At 37.0% G+C, this 20,202-nt stretch overlaps 1 long non-coding RNA gene across 5 annotated transcripts in view; it reads right to left on the reverse strand.

The window, feature by feature from the left end:
* LOC112653027 (uncharacterized) overlaps window positions 1-20,202 on the reverse strand; it is a 150,090-nt gene that overhangs the window by 39,290 nt on the left and 90,598 nt on the right. For all 5 annotated transcript variants that reach the window (XR_007412839.1, XR_007412837.1, XR_007412840.1 and 2 more), the window contains exon 2: window positions 1,806-1,887. This is a non-coding gene — a long non-coding RNA (uncharacterized LOC112653027). The remainder of the gene's footprint in view (window positions 1-1,805; window positions 1,888-20,202) is intronic.

The raw sequence follows: 20,202 nt of genomic DNA on the forward strand, positions 1-20,202 counted from the left end.
GTAATGAGCTGGGGTTTAAAGTTAGTGGCCTTTGTGTAAAGCTCTGCCTCTGTCATTTTCCAGCTATACAATATTGAAATGAGTGATTTAATTCCTCTTCTCATCTTTAAAATGAGGATGTGATGGCATCTACTTCATAAGATGGTCAGGTGGATGAAATGAGATAATGCATCCAAATTCTTTACTGAGGCTTTTTAAAATTCACATATGTTACATTTAATTAACATACTGTGTTATATTAGTTTCATATGTACAATACACTGATTCAACAATTTTATACATTTCTCAGTGCTCATCAACATAAGTGCGCTCTTAATCTCCTTTATCTATCTCACCCAACCCCCCTGCCCCAGCTCCCCTCTGACAACCACCAGTTTGTTCTCTGTATATAAGACTCTAGGTTTGGGGGGTTGGGTGTTTTTGTTTTCCTTTCTCTTTGTTTCTTAAATCCCACATTTGAATGAAATCATATGGTATTTGTCTTTCTCTGACTTATTTCATTTAGTGTTAAACCTTCTAGGTCCATCCATGTTGTTGCAAAAGGCAAGATCTCATTCTTTTTTATGGCTGTATAATATTCTATCGTACATATATACCACATCTTAATCCATTCATCTATCAATAGACACTTGGGTAGCTTCCAATAAACATAGGGGTGCATATGTCTTTTCAAATTAGAGTTTCCGTTTTCTTTATGTAAATACCCAGCAGTGGAATTACTGGATCGGATGGCAATTCTATTTTTAATATTTTGAGGAACCTCCATACCACAGTGGTTGTGCCAATTTGCATTCCCACCAGAGTGCACCAGGATTCCTTTTTCTCCATAGGCTTACCAATGCTTATTTACTGAGTATTTTAAGTACTTACTAAGTAATGGGCACTCTACCCATTGTTATATTACTATTTTTATATAGGTCCCAATATAGAAATATTTTGAATCACCTGATGAAAAAGCATTTTAAAGATTAGCTTATTTTATTTTGAGAGAGAGAGTGCGTGCACATGAGTGGGAGTGGGAGGAGCAAAGGGAGAGGAAGAGAGAGAATCTCAAGCAGACTCCTTGCTGAGCACAGAGCTCAATGCAGGGCTCAATCTCACAACCCAAAAAGCACGACCTGAGCCCAAACCAAGAGTCAGATGCTTAACTGACTGTGCCGCCCTGCTGCCCCCAAAATGCATTTTAACCAAAGTACATTCTTACTGCTTAATCTTCATGGTGGAGACTTCTTTGTTTCTCTTAGCATGGTGTTGAGCTTACCTCAGACACTTAAGTGCTTATCCAGTTAAAACACTCATTGGAAAATCTCTGAGGTCCATTGTTGACAACACCAGCAATGTGTGAACTTTGGGCACACTCTCATATTTAAATTATCAGATATGACCCCTAAGATGTCTGTGTATAAATCAAACCCCCTAAAATTCAGTGTGTTATTCATTTGCCCTGTGATTTATGGACCATTCTTAGGATCAAAGCTGATGTCTTATATAAATCATGGAAGTCAATGTCATTATTGTGACTTTAGACTTTCCCAAAATGGCATCTCATGATCACGATCACTTTTCCATGACTCTTCTGACACTAACAGTCCAATGATATTACTGCTTATCTATGAAAACAATAATGAAAATTTAAAAAATATATAAACCAACATCTCACAGACCTCAGTTCCATTGGCTGATTATGCTGCAGATGACCAAGAATGAGAGAGAAGGAAAAAAAAAATAGGTTTCACAATTCCAAATGGAGTTAATTAGTAATAAGGGTTGCAGTGGAATAGGATGGAAAGGTCAGCTGGACTTACCAAGGGCAACCTAGGAAGGGAGTCCAAACATCACTGAACTTCTCTCCAACTGGTCTCTAGATGGTTGTTAGCACCCGATTCCCTGGTAAGGGCAGATCAGTGGGTCATCAGTAAGACCAGAAGTTCTACAGACAGTTATAAATTATGAAAGGGGAGATTTACTTGAAAGAGTAAGCCAGAATGGCCTCCAGGAATTTGTGAAACATCATACTGGAGTGAGTAGTGAAATCCAGTTGTTGTTAGCAACACACAAAAGGCCTGAAGCAAAGTCATCAGGGGAAAAAAATTATAAGGTAGTGGGTATTTTGGCTCAGACCCAGTAACATAAGACATTCATTACACCGAGACACTGTAATTCTTTGAACACCCCTTAAATCTCTCGGCTGTTTAATATAAGATGAGAGTAAATGTGCAGGTCAATAAAATTATCGGCTATTTCCATATCCAAAAGCAGAAAAGGTTCACCAGTGGAAAAACGTAGAGGTTAACCGTGAACTTTTTAAATAAACAATTTGGCCTCATGTCATTCTCTGCACAAGCCTTCCATTACCAGCAAATACTGACCCCCTCAAAGAGCCACTGAAGCTTTGAGTTTCCAGCAGAGTCTGCTGGCAGTCAGGACACACCATGCTGGATTTCTCACAGGTTCAAGTGTCAACCATCACTTGCGGAAAGGGTATTTGAAGGATGAGTGTTGTATAACCACAGATTGAGGCTCGAAAGCCAATTCCAGTAAAGCCTGATAATAGTTTTTGACATTTAGAGACATTTTATCCTTCAAAACTCTTGGATAGCAGAACTGCTTGCCTGAATTTGCTGTTTCTATGGAGACTAGAGGAGATTTTAAAGTGTTAATCTCGGTTGACCTCTCTTGTTCTTTTTTATTTTGACTCTTTCCTAAAATTTCGCGCAGAGTTAAATGATTATTTGTTCTCTAGTCTCAACTAAATTTTCAGCTTGCCATCTTGCTGTAATCTTGCAAGTAGGCTACTTATGGTCCAGAAGGTGTCCAAGACAATTCATCGTGGGTAGAGAAAGAAAATAACAGAACTTCTATTGATACTTCTTTTTAATCTAAGAATTAGAAGGGAACTAAATTTGCATCAAACTCAGAATACAGAGTGGTCATTGGTATTCTCAGTGACACCTTGTATCAAAACATGCTGTGCTCAGCTAGGACATGGGAGGTTTCCCATAGAAAGGCGAGGCATCATTCTACAGCACTAGAGGGAAGGGAACAGTGGTACTCTCTCACCTTCTGGTTCCTTTTTATCTCATTGAGACATACCACAGTCTATCTGCCTCCAGTTCACTGGAATTATGGATTCTACTCTCCAGCTTTAACTAAACGCGCTTTTGCAAAATGGACAAGTGGCTTATATGATCCATACAATGAAGCCATGTTTTTTTTTTTTTAAGATTTATTTATTCGTGAGAGACAGAGAGAGAGAGAGAGGCAGAGACACAGGCAGAGGGAGAAGCAGGCTCCCCACAAGGAGCCCTATGCCGAACTCTATCCCAGACCCCAAGATCACCCACTGAGCCGAAGGTAGATGCTCAACCACTGAGCCACCTAGGCATCCCTGAAGCCATGGTTTGAAATGGTACTACTAATGCAAACACAAGAAAAGCACCAAAAAAAAAAAAAAAAAAGAAAGAAAGAAAGAAAAAAAAAGAAAAAAAAGCAGAGTTGAAATAGGATAGCATGGGTTAAGAATGTAGTTCTCAAGTCAGACTCCCTGGGCTCAAATTCCTGACACTATGATGTACTAAATCAGTGACGTTGGAAAGTTATTTGATCCCACTGTGTACCATCTCTCCCTGTCACATAGAATGTAATGTGAAACTCTCATCCCTACAGCAGTGGTTTGTTGGGCAAATTAAATGAATAAAGCCTGCAGTGTGGAGTTAATGTTTTTGAAAATAGCTTTTATAATTCGCATCCTTCTAATAAGGTCGAAAGTAGTGATGACTAACCAGATTTGATTATCTGAAATTATCAAGACTAGTTGTAATGTGGGTTCCCATCTACTATCATTAGCAATAAATCTGTTATTCAGGTTATTTGAGCCAGGTAGACATTGTTAATATATACATATGTATATGAGAGAGAGATTAAGCATTTGGAACAAGAAGGCAAACCTGCAATTTTCTCAGCACTTTTGAAGCCATGCAGTGCACAATACAAACCCTACAAAAATCTCACTAAACTTGATTTATGTTCAGAGGACCCTTTTGGGCCTTTTTACCTAATAACAACGCAATAGTCATATTCTATGGGCATACAAATGCCGTTCTTAGCAGGGTAGAAACAGTTAAATGACACACAGCAAACTGGTTTTCATCAGAAAATTCTTCTGATGTGAACAGAAATTTGCTCAAGGTTTGAAGAGATAGCTGTTAGACACTGTTAAATCTGCTATAAATTGAATCTAAAAAATACTTCTAATAGATCTTAGCTAAATATGTACTTGATAGATTATATTTCAATAGTGAAATATACTATTTGAACCAATAATGGCAAGAGAAAGTATATCTTCAATAATAAGTACCCATTTACTTTTTTTTAAGTTTATAAGAATGCTACATAAGGAAACACTGAAGAAGAAGATGCTTTGAATGGAATAAAAGAATCTCAGAGTAAATTTACAAAGACAGAATGACACCTAAAATAGATTCACAGCAATGAAATTGAAGTCAAAATGTACAAAGTGCTACCAGATGTCATCAATGTGCTTGTTTTTACAGAAATAATACTTCTAAAATATAATACTTCTAAAACCTGTATCACACAGGCTTTCTAATTGTTTTTAGCCATATTTAAAATAATCACCAAATTTAAATTTAAGGTATGGAATTTTTTCTTTTATTGTTTACATTTTTTCTTTTATTATGTATATTTATTATGTATAATTATCTGTACTCTCCTGAGATGGCAAGTGACTAGCAGTGTTATGCATCCTGTACTAGGGGCACATATTCAAACATTGGTGCTTAACCAAAATTATTAGAGACCATGATTTAGAGGGTAATAGGAATTCTACATTTTAATAGACTTTAAAGTGATATAATCTTTGCCAAGGAAAAGGGTCTCTAACTTTTCTCCAAAATTTGTTTCAGTATTTAACATTTGCTGGAGGAAAGAATTTCTCATATCAAGCTTCCATCTCTCAAGCTACATTGTGAATCCATTTTCTTCGGTGTAATTTTTTTAAGTTATACACTGTCTTTATCAGTGTAAACCTTCCACCATTGAGATGAATTTTTTGGATTTCAATGAAAAAAGATCTTAGGCCAAAATACTGAGTTTTAATTAAAAAGGCAGAAAGGAAACGTGAAAGTCTATGTATTGATAGTGGTTTATAAGTTATGAAATCAGAATCCTTCAAAGAAGCTACTCAAGCTCCATGATAAATTGGTAGAGCCATGTAGATTTGGAAATGTAGCTGCCTGAAAATTCATCCAACATTCTGGCTGCCAATATGTGAGCTTCCATATGTTGGCACAGCATTACAAGGACCGAGACTTTTGGTAGTTCTGGCTGCTGCATTCCACATAGTCAGAAGAACTTTGAAGGCAGGTGGCTTTTGCTTTCTCTGGGGAAAACAAGAGTAGGTGGGGCAAAGAGAAAAAACAGTACTTGAACAGCTGAATTTTGAAAAGTGAACCAGAAAGACTATGTTTAATTGGCCAACAGCTCATGAAAATATGCTCAACATCGTGAATCGTTAAGAAAATACAAATCAAAACTACAATGAGATATCACTTCATATCCAGTAAGATGGTATTAATATAAAGCAAAAACAAAAAATCACAAGTGTCAGTGAGGATAAGAAACTGGAGCCCTCGTACACTCGTACACTGCTGGTGGGAATGTAAAATGGCACAGCCACTATGGACAATAGTACGATTCCTCAAAAATTTAAAAATAAAATTGCCATATGATCTAGCCAATTCCACCTTTGCATACATACCCAAAAGAAGGGAAAGAAGGGTCTTGAAGATATATCTGTGCACTCATGTTCATAGAAGCATTATTCACAATAGCCAAAATGTGGACGCAACACAAGTGTCCATCAGTGGATGGATGGTGGATGATGGATAAACTAAATGTGATATATTTATCAATGGAATATTATTCATCCTTAAAAGGGAAGGAAATTTTGACATGCTACATCATAGATGAAACTTGGAGCTGTTATACTAAATGAAATTAGCTAGTCACAAAAGAATAATTATTGTAGGAGTCTATGCCTATGAAGTACTTACAGTGATCAAATCCATAGAGACAGAAAGTAGAATGGTGGTTTCTAAGGGAAAAGTTATTTTTAATAAGTATAGAATTTCACTTTTGCAAGATGGAAAAAGTTCTGGAGGTAGTGGTGGTAATGATTGCACACCAATGAATATAGGTAATGCCACTGAAGTGTATACTTAGACATAGTTAAAATGGTAAATTTCATGTTATGTATATCTTACAATTAAAAATTGATTTTTTTTAAAGGAACCAGGCTTTCTGAATGGAACTTTACCAAAAACCTGGGTCACACTTTAGAGAGCACTCTCAAAGTCATTTCACATGGTTCGATTGGCTCATTCATTCACAGGGGAGCATTTATTGAGGACCAGAACAGAGCTAGATACAAAAAAGGAATACAAATTTGATTAAGACAGAGTCTGCAATAACAAGAGAATGTGAGAAGGAAATGAAGAAAGTTATTAATATGTACAGAGTCAGACTCACTGCTGGCCACTGTATATACATTATTTCATTTGGTTCTCATAGCAATTTTACTCACAGATAGATATTATTACACCCTTTGGGCCATGAGACTGAAGCTTAGGAAGTTCAAATGATTTGCCCAGTTCTCAAAACTAGTAAGAAGCAGAGCCAGGATTCAAAACTTGATCCAACTCCTGAATCTTTGCTCCTCTGCTACCCCACACCACTGTTCAGTCCATCCTTAATCCCAACCCTTTTGGGCAAGTCACTCTGTATTCATGTCCTCAGTTCATTAAGTCTCTTTGAGCAATGTCTTCCTCTTATGTTGGGTTTGCCTTGGAAAATAAGTCGCAAAGATTTGGCTTCAACTTTAGAGCCTCTGGACTTCCAACTCACTTCTAAGATCAAGGCTAAAGGTGTGGGCTCTTTAGTTAAGAGTCATCTATGATATGCCATATTGGCTTTCATCTCAATTCTTCTTTGGACATACCCAAGATTATGTGTTCATTCATTCATTCCCAAGGATGATAATCCTTCCTAATTTTCCTATCTCAGTCTGAAGTCTGGTGTTTTATTAAAATCTATTAGGTATAGGCTGTGCTTTAACCAGTAAAATACATTGCTTCCTTAGGTACACTGCACCTTGCTTAACTGGATAATTAGAAGGTTATTAAGACTTTTCAAGTTATATGTAATTATCCAGATCTTTTCATAATCATTCAGAAAGTACACTTGCTGACATGTTTAATAAAAGATCTCTCCATATATATACTTAATTATTGCGCTCAATTATCTTAAGCAGCTCATTGAAATGCACCGGTGAATTTTGCATTTATAATTCTTGAGACAGGTTTGTCTCATTTCAGTTCACCAAGCTGTATGTCATCCTTTTCAATTCAAACATTTGGCTGCCTAATTCATGCCTTCTCCTTATATCAAGGGCACCAGCCAAATTATTTCTTAAACTCCTGGCTGATAGGAAATCCCAACTCAGGCCCTCAGGCTCAAGCAAGACTACTTCAGGTAGCCAGAGTGCTATGTTCCAGAAACTTCCTCTGAGTTTACATCATAGATCTACTTCGGAGACCAGGAGGGAAAAAAGGAGTGGGGTGGAGCATTTAGGATGTTAACCTCATTAACAAGTCCTACAGGCAAGAAAATTTGTAATACTTGAACTTGAGAAGTAATAGCAAAAATATTCTGGTAGAATGGCTAAGGAGAAAGAAGAAAGTATGTGTTCTTTATCCTTGGTTTCCCTAGCTTTGTGGGAAATTGTTGCCCCAAGTGAATTACAGTAAATACCTGAGATAAATTCAGTGTTAAATATTATTATTAAGTATTGTGAAGGTCTTTCTAAGATGACACCTGGATCCACCATGAATGAGAAAGGTCCTGTGGAAGGGGATCCTGGAGCCACTCAGCTATTTTCAGAACTGGTGCAGAGATAGCTAGCCAGAAACGTAGCCAGAAACGTAGACAATCAGCTTTGTGAACTAGGCTTTGGAATTTGTTTCCCTTGATGTTGCAAAGGAAGCAACTCAAACCCAGCATTATATAAGATCACCACTGCTGGCCTCTCTGAGCAGAACACTGATGATAGAGATGACCAGCACAAGGAGCTGCGTTAATTCTGGCTCTCTGATGCAGCTGTTTATGCAATTAGGGCCAAACAGTCTAGAGTCTCCAAGCTATGGATTCCTCAGCATGGTTATAAGAGCTGTGTGGACCTAGTGCAAATTCCTAATATTTTTGACCTTCAGCTTTCTCCTCTTTAAAATGAGGCTGTCCATATAGGGTTCCTAGTTCATATGACTAACGTGAGTTAAATGAGATAAAATACATGAAACTCAGGGCACCTGGGTGGCTTAGTCAGTTAAGCATCTACCATCTGCTCTGGTCATGAATTCAGGGGCCTGGGATCAAGCCCCAAGTCTGGCTCTCTGCTCCATGGGGAGTCTACTTCTCCCTCTGCCTCTGCTTCTCCCTGTCCCATGTCTCCGCTCATATTCTCTGTCTCTCTCTCAAATAAATAAAATCTTTTTAAAAATAGCTAAAGCTCATAGAAAGTGCTTACTTAGTGGACTTACTAATACTTGACTTACCCATATATCACACTACTGGTATAAGGCTCAAGTGAGTTTTGGCATTCATAAGTGAAGAAACAATAAATATTTTCTATCCTATAGTGGGAGATAAGAGAAAAATATACAGTTCCAGCTCCTAGCACAGAGCACGTAAAACCCTTGTAATAGATTACATGTGTTAACATGCCCCCAGTTCCTAGCACAGAGCACCTATAACCCTTGTAATGTCTTGGGTGATCAGAGTGTTTTTTGTTCCAATGAGGTGACTCTGGGGTGGATTCCCAGATGGCTTCTAGCTGAGAGCCAATCATCAGAAAGACCAAACCCTGATTAGAAGCTTGGAATATTCAGCACCATCTCACACCCGTTGTCTTAAGAAGGAAGAAGGGCTGAAAATGGAGTTAGTGCTTGATCCTGCCTATGTGATGAAGCATCCATAAAAATCCTAAAAGTACAGAGTTTGGATAGTTCCAGATTAGTGAACACATCCATGTGCTGGGAGGGTGACACACCCCAACTCCCCAGAGACAGAAGCTCCTGAACTCAAGACCCTCCCAGACCCCCACTCTATGTATCTCTCCATTGGGCTGTTCACCTGTATCCTTCATCAACTCCTTTAATAAACTGATTATTGTGCTTTCCTGCATTCTGTGAGCCACTCTAGTTAATCAAACCCCAAGGGATTCATGGGAACATCTGATTTGCAGGTGGTTGGTCAGAAGCACAGGTGACAACCTGGACTCACGATTGGCATCTGAAGTGGTAAGGGCAGGGGCGCAGTCTTGTTGGACTGAGTCCTTACCCTGTGGGATCTGACATTATCTCCAGCTAGATGCTGTCAGAATTGAGTTAAATTGTAGGCCACCCAGATAATGTCACAGAGAATTGCTTGGTGTGATGAGGAATACCTTCCAGAAATGTCAGAAATGAAGTGTTTTATGTGAGTAGCAAAAAAAAAAAAAAAAAAAAAAAAAGAAGAAGAAGAAGAAGAAGACACAGAGGAGATAAATTGAACTGAGGTTTTCCCCTGCAACAGGAGGGAAAGACTAAGCTTTCCCATTTTACATAAGATAGCTATGAAAATAAGCATGTTAACACATGTAAAGCATTTAGAAGAGTGTCAAATACATGGAAGGTGTCAAGTACATGGAAGGAAAATATAGGGTGGGGACAAGGTGTAGACAAGGTAATATATGGTTTTAAGGTACCTTGAAAATTCAGAGAAATATATAAAGACCATCCAACTAAAATGTTAGTTTTGAGATTTTTACCAGGTGCTTTGTATCCTCATTACTTTTGAAAGTCTTTCTTAACAACTCAATCAGTTTTAAAAGTAGTGTTATTAGTGAGGATTTATAGATATGGAGGTTTTTAACTGCACTCAGAGGGAGCTCCCCCAGGAACTGTACAAGAGGAGAGGTGTGTTGTCAGTTAACCACATTTACTGTAACGGTGTATCATAAACCAGAACACAAATGTAGTGGTATCCAACAATAAGTGTGGTCTAGCTCGTGCATCCATGATCAACTGGAGGTTGGCTAATCTCAGCTGGGCTCTTGATCATGATCTTGAGTAGGGTAACTCTTGTTTCTGGGGGTCAGAGAGTCTAAGCTGGGTTTGTTTGGGGCAGTGTGGCTGGGGTGGCACTGCTCCATTTTGTGCCTCATATTTTTCCTGGGCTAGCCTGGTCATGTTCACTCATAAGTGAAAAGCCCAGTTCTCTAAGAGCTTTTTTAACCTATGGTGGTCATTTTGTGTCCACTAGTATTTCATTGGTCAAAGCACTCACATGGCCAAACTCAAAGTCATGTTGGAAAATACATTCTACTTCCTTAAGTGGGAGTGACTTCAAAGTCACATGGCAAAGGGCAAGAATTCAAAGAAAGGAAGAATTGAGGTCATTAATGCAATGTATCGCAGTAGGAGAACAAGGCGATTGGCCAGACTTTTGGAAACATCCATCTCTGCTGTATCCATTTCTATATGTCACTGATTTACACATATTGATAAGGTATAAACTTAGTAAAAGGCACCCCAGCTAAAGACAATTTGGGAATAGTTCAGAGCAATTTATATAATTGAATTAACATGTGCCATCTGGACACTGTGGAATTGGTCTTGGAGAAGTAGAAGCTCTGATAATGGGGCCCTGGTCATGTCAGTGGGATGACAGGCTGTCAGGGAGCTAGAAGAAAGTGTAAAAGTGTAAAAGCCCAGGGCACTGGTCATCAGGTAGCCTAGGGCATCAAAGGAAGATGAAGACGTACCAAAAAATGAGGAGTGGGCTAATAAAGAAAAAGTTCCCCTTTGCCCAATTTGACCCAAAGACAGCCCTAAATGCAATCTTCTGCCAAACCTATCTAATTATCTAATATCATTAAAACGGAGGGACCAATGACATTCTCAAAGAAAATATTTCCTTCTGTGGCAGCCCCGGTGGCTTAGCAGTTTAGCGCCGCCTTCCACCCAGGGAGTGATCCTGGAGACCCCGGATCGAGACCCACGTCAGGCTCCCTGCAGGGAGCCTGCTTCTCCCTCTGCCTCTCTCGATCTCTCTCTCTCTCTAATAAATAAATAAATAATCTTTAAAAAAAAAGAAAAGAAAATATTTCCTTCTGACAAAAATGGAGAGTTAACTCTTCAACAGCTGGATTTTATTAGCTAGTTTCTAAAATAGATGCTCACCTTTAAAGTAGGCTTTCTCAATTGTATTTACTTGCTCTTTGAGGCACCTAGACAAATAAATGCTAAGGAACTCAAAATAAAAGATAAGATGAGGAATGGGCAGATGACTTTTTGCTCATTCAGATTTCAGAAGAATCTTTTGAACTGGTTTCTAAATATTTGATTCAGAAAAAACCTAAACCCTATTTGTCAACTGCATTCTTTTTCTCATTAAAATTAAAATTTTTTAAAAAGGCCTCCCATGAGTATAATGGTGGAAATTCAATCCGCATGTTTTCTGATTCATTTGCACTTAGCTCATCAAAATATTTTGAAAGAGCTGAGCTCTTTCGTGCCCAAAGATGCATTGTGGTCTTTTTCCTCTGAAACAGAAAAATCGCAGTTTATCATCAGCTCATATAAATGCAAAGGGAGATTGAAGAAGACTCCTAAATTTATTATCTCATAAGGCTGGAGTGAGTTCTAAGTTTGGAAAGTCTGTCCTCCTAAACTGGCTTCTTCTCTCTTGTAATTTATCACAATATTCCAATTCTACCTGTATGGTGCTGATCTTATTTTCACCACTCACATCAATATCAATGCTCTTGCTGATAAGGACAAACCAAATATAAAAGGATCAAAGTCTCAGAAATGATCCAGGAGAGTAGAGAGTAGGCTTTGGGCAAAAAGTTCCAAGAAACTCTGGAGGAACATGAATGTTTTGGAGTGTAGTTTGATTCTGTAGCCAGATTTCAAAGGTAAAGAGTAAGGTCTTCTATTCATCAAAACTCAAAACAAATAACTGGGCTTCTCATTACATTTCAAGGTCCAAATGTAATGCCAAAACCAAATCACATTTATCAAAAAATAAGAGAAGCTTTTCCTTTGTTTTATGTAACTGACCTGCAGTCCCAATCAGTGAGGTGAATGGTTTCTACTGACAGTACATCCGGGGCAGATTTTAGGGAAACACAAAGTCAAAATAGAAATTACTCTACAGATAGAAATACTAAAGAAAATAATAGAACAATGGCACAACCAGGCAGCAAACTCAGGTTATGAGACACTAAATACCTGATTTTCCTGTGCACTATATGTTACTGAAAAGTAAATAAAAATAGTCATTATAAATTCATTTATATTACTGGCTTATGATATTCACTAAAAACTAGAAAAGCATAATGGGTGGAGATGATCAAGAGTGATAAACTTCTCAAATTTCCTCCTTTTATGTTGCCATCTTAGTGGTAGACAGTGTTCTTAGTTCTGTATTCTCAGAATCCACATTAATCTTTAATCTTCAATTGCTACCTTTTGCTATGTGTATGCCTCAACCTCATACTTTATACAAGCCCCTGTGCCATATCTTCAGGTAACGTTCAATAACATGAAACCAAAAGGGTTTTTTTGGCTTGGACAAAAGCAGTCTTTTTCAAAGCTGGCAAGCAACTTTCTTTGCTATTTTTCCCACAAACTAATTTTGTTCACTCCAATGATGAAGAAAAGTGAGGCCAAAGTTTCATATGAAGAAAAAAATAAGGACAGAAGTTTTCCTACAAAGACCAGAGTAGAGCTAATTTAATCTCCTTATCCCAGGAATCTCTTTCCAATTTGGTGAGGAGGATTGGGGAAGGAGGTCCATGACCCTTCCTAAAACATTATCCAGATAGAAACCAGGACTCCAGGGGCACCTGGGTGGCTCAGTTGATTGTCTGCCTTTGGTTCAAGTCATGCTCCCAGGTCCTGGGATCGAGCCCTGCTGAGCAGGGAGTCTGCTTCTCCCTCTCCCTTTGCTGTTCCTCCTGCTTGTGCTCTTTGGGGCTCTCTCTCTCTCCCCCCTCTCTCTCAAATAAATAGAAAGAAAGAAAGAAAGAAAGAAAGAAAGAAAGAAAGAAAGAAAGAAAAGAAAGGAAAAAGAAAGAAAAAAGAAAAGAAAGAAAAGAAAAGAAAAGAAAAGAAAAGAAAAGAAAAGAAAAGAAAAGAAAAGAAAAGAAAAGAAAAGAAAAAAAGAAAAGAAAAGAAAAGAAATAAGAAGCCAGGACTCCAGAGGCATGAATTCTTCAGAATTCAAGTCCTGTTTATTTTGTTCAATATGATATCTAGAACAGTGCCTAGCTCCGAGTAAATACTCAATAAATGTGTGTTGCATAAATGAAATAATCCTAAGAGAAATTTCAAAGAAACCAACAAGCCAGTGCCCACATGAGCTTAGAGATTAAACACCTTCAATGGGGTTAGTCACTACTCTGCAGGTTACCATCACCAGACATTTCAACTACTGCAAAATTCAAACCACACTGATCTTTTCCATTCTCTCAATCTTCCATTCCAAGGCATTTCCAATGCATTTCTTCACTGAGAAAACTTGCCACCAACATCTGCTCCCCACTTTACCCCATTAATACCTATCTTCCTAGATCTCAGCTTCCTCATAAAAATTATTCTTAAAGTTCAAGGCTAAGTCAAATCCTCCTACTTTTACTCTTCAAGAGTTTTCATTATCATTTATCAGTTATACTCTTATAGGTATTGGTGTGATTTGTAGATCAATGTTTATCCTCACATACCCACTCCAAAGACTAGATTATATATCCTATGGCAATAGGACCTGTTTCCATTTCTACTCAACAAGGTATTCTAGTGGCTAGAAGACATCTGGCACAAAATAGTTATTCAATAAACAACTGTTGAATGAATTAAGGGGCAAATACTCTCTGGATTGAAGAAGTGTCTGCAGTGTCACAGAGGGCAATCTCCTATATGCTGTACTTTTGCCCCTGTTTCTACTACTCAATTTGAGACACAGCCATCTACTATGTGTCCTCATATTAAATCTGTTATATTTATTGTCTTCCTAGCTAGGTATTAAACTTCTGAAAGGTAGTATTGTGAACATTAAATCCTCATTATTACATTTTAAAATAAATAATCCTTTATTTTTGTCATTAATGCCCTGCTCTTCAGTGGCACTGATGGTATACAGAAAGAAAAAAAAGACTCATGAAAGAAGTGATTCATTTAACCCAACTAGAAAAATGTTTGAAAAATGAGTCACTTGCGCCACTGTTGAAGAAGTCCTACTAGGCTAACTTACAAATTTCGGACATATAGACATTGCAAGTGAAGTAGATTTTAGTAATCATGCACCTACCCCCTTCATTTTCAAACTAGACATAGCAAGTCAAGAGACACAAAGCAATCATTGCATATAGCACATTCCATAAGGTAAGGTGCATATCATGAAAACAGGATATGAGTTTATACTCTACCAAAAGTTTGTCTCCAAAACAAAGATGAAAAATTTTCCCATTAGACATAATTCTCTCAAAAGAGGAAGAAAATAAAACCAGGCAATCAACCATGTTCAGCAGGTAAATTGAATTGAACCTTCTAAAACCATGTTGGTTTTCCTGAAAACTTTGCATTTTATGTAGAATCATGTTTAAATTTTATTTATTTATTTATTTGAGAGAGAGAGAGAGTAGGGGGAGGGGCAGAGGGAGAGAATATCTTGAGCAAGGAGCCCCATCTCACAACTCAGGAGATCACAACTGGTGCCAAAACCAAGAGTTGGATGCCCAACTGACTGAGCCTCCAGGTGCCCCTGTAGAAATATGTTTAATTTGGTAGTAATCAACATACCCAAACACATATACCTATTAGTTCAAAGTGTTGCTTTGCCATATCCCTAATAATTAATTAAATTGGCAAAGGGTGACCCTATTGAAGAAATTTTGTAATTCTGCATCACTGTGAATCAGCATCTGCCACTGTCCTGAGCCACCCGAGAAGGAAGATTAAGTCATCTGGAGGAGAAAACATACATCACTGAAGAGGCTCTGGTGAGATATTGTCATTTGGCCTCACTTTCTGAAAGCATGGATCCAGTAGCCCATGTGATCTCCATCAGATGTGAAGTTCATGTATGAAGGACAAGAGAGCTTTATGCATCTGCCCTGTGACAGCCTCACTGTGCAAAAGGTGATGTCTATGACCAGCAACGTCAGCCTCCCCTGGGCATCTGTCAGAAATAGGGCCTAGAAATCCGTTTTTAAGATATTCTTTATGTAATTCTTATACATACTCAAGTTTCAGGAACATTGTATGATAAAGCAAGTTTCTATAGTGTCGATTAGCTCATACACATGGAGTTTTTTTCTTTGCTTTATATGCATTTTTTCCAGGCCACAGAAGAAAAAGTAGTGAAATCACAATCATAAACATGAGCAGAAAGGGGGGGAAAATCCCTCCACTGGCTAATCGAAGAAATGGAAGCACTTTCAACTCTCTTTTTAAAAAATTTAAGACGAGCACTGTGCCCAGGGCTTCCGTCCAAAAAGAGCACACGCATGAGCTTTGCATGCTTCTTACTCTCAGCACTTGTTCTTATTCCTACCGTGGAGACACCCCCTGATCAGAGTTCTTCTGCCATCTGCATGTCTCCTTGCCTGTAAGTCAGCGTTTCCACTTTCCTTATTTTTTCCGCATTTTTAATGCCTGCTGCCCCAGTTCTAGGCAAATGGAGGGAGCTGCCTGCCTGCCACAGCTCTGGTTAACTCCTTAAGTACTAGTAGTTATTTGTATTAGTGCAGTGGTTATAAAACTGTATAGATTTTGTGTGCTCTGCCCCAGCCCAATTTTCCCCCAAAAGCTTTGCTGGTTTTAGTGTACAATTTTGCAAAAAATGCGCACTAAAAGTGGTAAAAAGGTTTTACCACTTTTCGGGAATACATTTATCATGTCATGGCAGAAATTCCTGTAATTTCGTGATGTGTGTGGAATCTGTCTGTTACAATAAACTACTTTGATTTTAAAAAATGATCTTATTTTTCTAAATAGTCACCTAGAAAGTTCCTAGTTGCCATAAGTGACTGATTAATTCAACAGTATCTTATAGTCCAACTATATACAGGTATAGACACAGTTTACCTGATGACAGTTTTAGAGCTTTGTTCCAAAGTTTAGAACATCAGCATGAGAGGTTGAAAAGTTACCTTGATATTTTAAATTTAGAGCCATTTAGAAATACCTAGCTATTTTCTTCCACCTAGATATTTGCAAGTGTGCCAAATGTCACAGAAAATACATTTAGTATGGAAACTGATGTAATGAGGTTATTGATGCCTACTAATAAGTAGGCACCATAAAGGAGGGTGCCTGGGTGGCTCATTGGTTGAGCATCTGCCTTTGGCACAGGTCATGATCCCAGAGTCCTGGGATAGAATCCTCCATCAAAAAAAGAAAAAAAGTAGGCACTGTAAGCAATGAAGAATTTACAATCTGAGCACTTCAGTTTAAAAAAAAAAAAAAAAAAAAGATTAAAAATAAAAAAGAGTTAAAATAAAAATGGAAATGAAAACCTATATTTAATGTTATGTTTGAGTCATTCAAAATCAAAGAAAACAGCTAGTCCTTTGGGTCTTACACATCAGAAATTAAAAGCAAAATTTCCTCAAAAAAATTGTTGTTTCTGGCAAGATTTTACCATCTATCTTCTCAATGTAAATAAATGAACTACTTTTTTTTCCCCCTCTGGATCTGTGTTTACAAAATTTTCAAGTATACATTTTTCAATTATCCCTACAGACTTTTTAAATAGGAAATATTGAATTCCATGTTGTTTAGTCAACTGGAAAAATGCAACATCCAATGATGTAAGCCCCTTCCACGTTTCCACTCTCTGGGCCAACACAACCACTTACAATTAAGTTGCAACATTCAAAGAAAATGCATATCACATTTATATTTTTTCCCGTTTTAATAAAGCTTTGTGAATAGCCACTTGGCTATTCCCCCACATTGTTCAGCAAAGAATTAAAATAAATCTTATTAGTATCATCTGTCCTTCCAGGAGGACATAACAGCCCAGTAGTGAATACGTTTGTGAGCTGGCATTCTTTTTTATATTTAATTAACTGTCCATGCTGGTTAAATGTATAAAGTATGCATCACAATGTTTTACTTTAAAAGTGAAAGGACCATAAATCTTAATAAATCTAACTGAATCCAGAAGAAAGAATTTCACAGATTCATGGTATTAAGAAATCTCAGCATTGGAAACAACACTGTGGGCTCTCTAGTTAGACATTCTCTGAGGATTCTCTTTAAAAGGGCTTCTGACACAGTCACCTAGCCTCCTCTCGAACACATACATTGGGATTAATTTTCAATGAGGAAATCTATTTGGGGGAAACTTTAATTCTTAGAAAGTTCTTCCTTTCATTAAACCAAAATATGACTTCACATAACTTCCAGTCATTAATCCTAGAGTTAATAGTCTATAACATTGCAGACTAAATCTAATTCTTCTTCCATAGATTGGTGTTTTAAATTTGAGATAATTAACATTAGATCCCTCAGCCTTCAAATTTTTCAACTAACCATCTCAATTTGATCATGGGTTTTTCTTTTTTCATTAAAAATAGTGTTCCGCCATCACCATTTGCTACTCCTTCTCTGAATGTACTCCAATCTAGAAATCAATGTACTTCTAAAAATGTGTCCCCTAGAAATAAACACAAAACTAAAGATAAGATTGTTCTGTTAAGGAGTACAAAGATTCTATTTCCTCTCTTCTTATAGACAGGAAACTTCCACCCATGCTGTTTAGTTTGATATTAGCTATTTTTTTTAATATATCAAACCTACCTTAATACTGTTACTTGTAGTTACCTAAAACCTCTAGGATTACTACTAAATTATTATAATGACTAAGCTACTTCCTGATGCCGTGTAATAGCAGTTCAAAATGCTAGTAGGGATATTTAAACCGCCTCTTCACTCTCTCCAAAAAAAAGTTGTAAGTGATTCATTAACAACCTTATTTTGTGGTGATTCTCTTCTCCTTTACTCTCTTGGAAGTGGGACACTGTGCAAGGTCATGTTTTTTCTATTATATAAATACTTAATGCATATTATTTCACCTTGCCTACAAAGATATCATGGGGGGGCGTTTATTTGCATAAATAAAGTACATTAAGTAAAAGCATTTGCTCAATCTATTACTTGTATATTATTCCTTGAAAGAAAGGGAAATGGAAAGAAAAATGTGAGGGAAGAAAGGAGGCCAGAAAGATAGGGAGGAAGGAAAGAACAGAAAATGTAACAAGTTTGAAAAGAATTGATCTTAGTGAACCTGTGATAACACCTAAAGGTCCTAGCTCTCTAAGTTTTTATTAATCAAATGGTAATAAATTATTAAAGTTTAAAAAGGAAAAGCAAAAGCTAGATATTTTTTTTTTTTACAGAATATCAAGTTTTTAGGTACATACCTTTGGTCAAAACTTGGCATTCATGTTTCTTTTCTTTTCTTTTCTTTTCTTTTCTTTTCTTTTCTTTTCTTTTCTTTTCTTTTTTTTTTCTTTTCTTTTCTTTTCTTTTTTCTTTTCTTTTCTAAGATTTTGCAAAATAGGGGCAGCCGGGTGGCTCAGTGGCTGAGTGTCTACCTTTGGCTCATGTCATGATACCGGAGTCCTGGGATCAAGTCTTGCATCAGGCTCCCTCAGGGAGCCTGCTTCTCTTTCTGCCTATGTCTCTGTATGTCTGTGTCTCTTATGAATCCTAAAATCTTTAAAAAAAAAGATTTTGCAAAATATTTTTATTGTTTTCACAATTTTTTTTTGGTTGTTTATCTTCAATTTTTGCATTCAAGTATAGCCTTTCTTACCAGAAGACATAAATCACAAACATTATCTCCTAGGATCACCTGAAAGAGAGCCAAGCCCCCACCCCAACATTCCTTTGACCACCATTTCTAGACATGGACTAAAGAAATGACTAAAATCATATTCATCTGAAATAGATCAGAATGAAGAACATTTGCACATTACGTACAGCTCATTAGTTTGTACTCTGAATAGCGATTTTTAAAAGAGAACAAGGCATAGTATCATATCCTTTCATTAAACCTCTTTCATTTGTCATTCCCTGTCATGGGACAATCTGAACTAATGCTCAACCCAGGCAATGATATTAAAGAATGTTTGTAACTTTATTACTCATGTCAAATTTCAAAGATTTAATATAACACATTATAATTTAAGAATATTAAGGGGATATAGAACAGAACATTTAAGTCTTATACAATATTCAGTTCTCCATTTGATTCTTAAACAGCCTAACTTTGCTACCAAAAGGAGGTAAGGATTCTACTACTTAAATGAGAAATTTAACTTTGAGTCTTTTCTGGGAAAAATCTAGTTGAGGGTTTTGTAATGTTGATGGTTTGAGGGTTTTGTTGGTTAATGGTCAAAAAGGCTTTCAAAATCTTAGTTATATAGTGAATGCATTAACTTATATGAATTGAACACACCAGGGCAGAGTGTGTAAAGTATGATAGTATAATGATGGTTAAAAATTTGTACTATAGGGATCCCTGGGTGGCGCAGCGGTTTGGCGCCTGCCTTTGGCCCAGGGCGCGATCCTGGAGACCCGGGATCGAATCCCATGTCGGGCTCCCGGTGCATGGAGCCTGCTTCTCCCTCTGCCTGTGTCTCCGCCTCTCTCTCTCTCTCTCTCTCTCTCTCTGACTATCATAAATAAATAAAAATTTAAAAAAAAAAAATTTGTACTATAAAGTCAAACCATCTCACTTTAAATCATAGCTCCACTACTTACTCTGTAACACCAAACAGGTTATTTAAAATCTCAGTGTCTCAGTATTCATACCTATAAAATGGGATAATAATGCGACCCACTTCATGATGTTTTGAGGATTAAAATGAATAAAAACACATAAAATACTTCAACAGTATATCATATGTTCAATAAATGTAAAATGTAATATCATATGTTCAATAAATGTAAGCTATATTATATATTTTTATGTTTATATAATTTTTTTGATGACCATATTTTATTTTATTTTATTTTATTTTTTATTTTTTTTTTATTTTTATTTATTTATTTATTTTTTAATTTATTTTTT

The sequence above is a fragment of the Canis lupus genome, chromosome 9 (assembly GCF_003254725.2).
Source record: "Canis lupus dingo isolate Sandy chromosome 9, ASM325472v2, whole genome shotgun sequence".
NCBI lineage: Eukaryota > Metazoa > Chordata > Mammalia > Carnivora > Canidae > Canis > Canis lupus.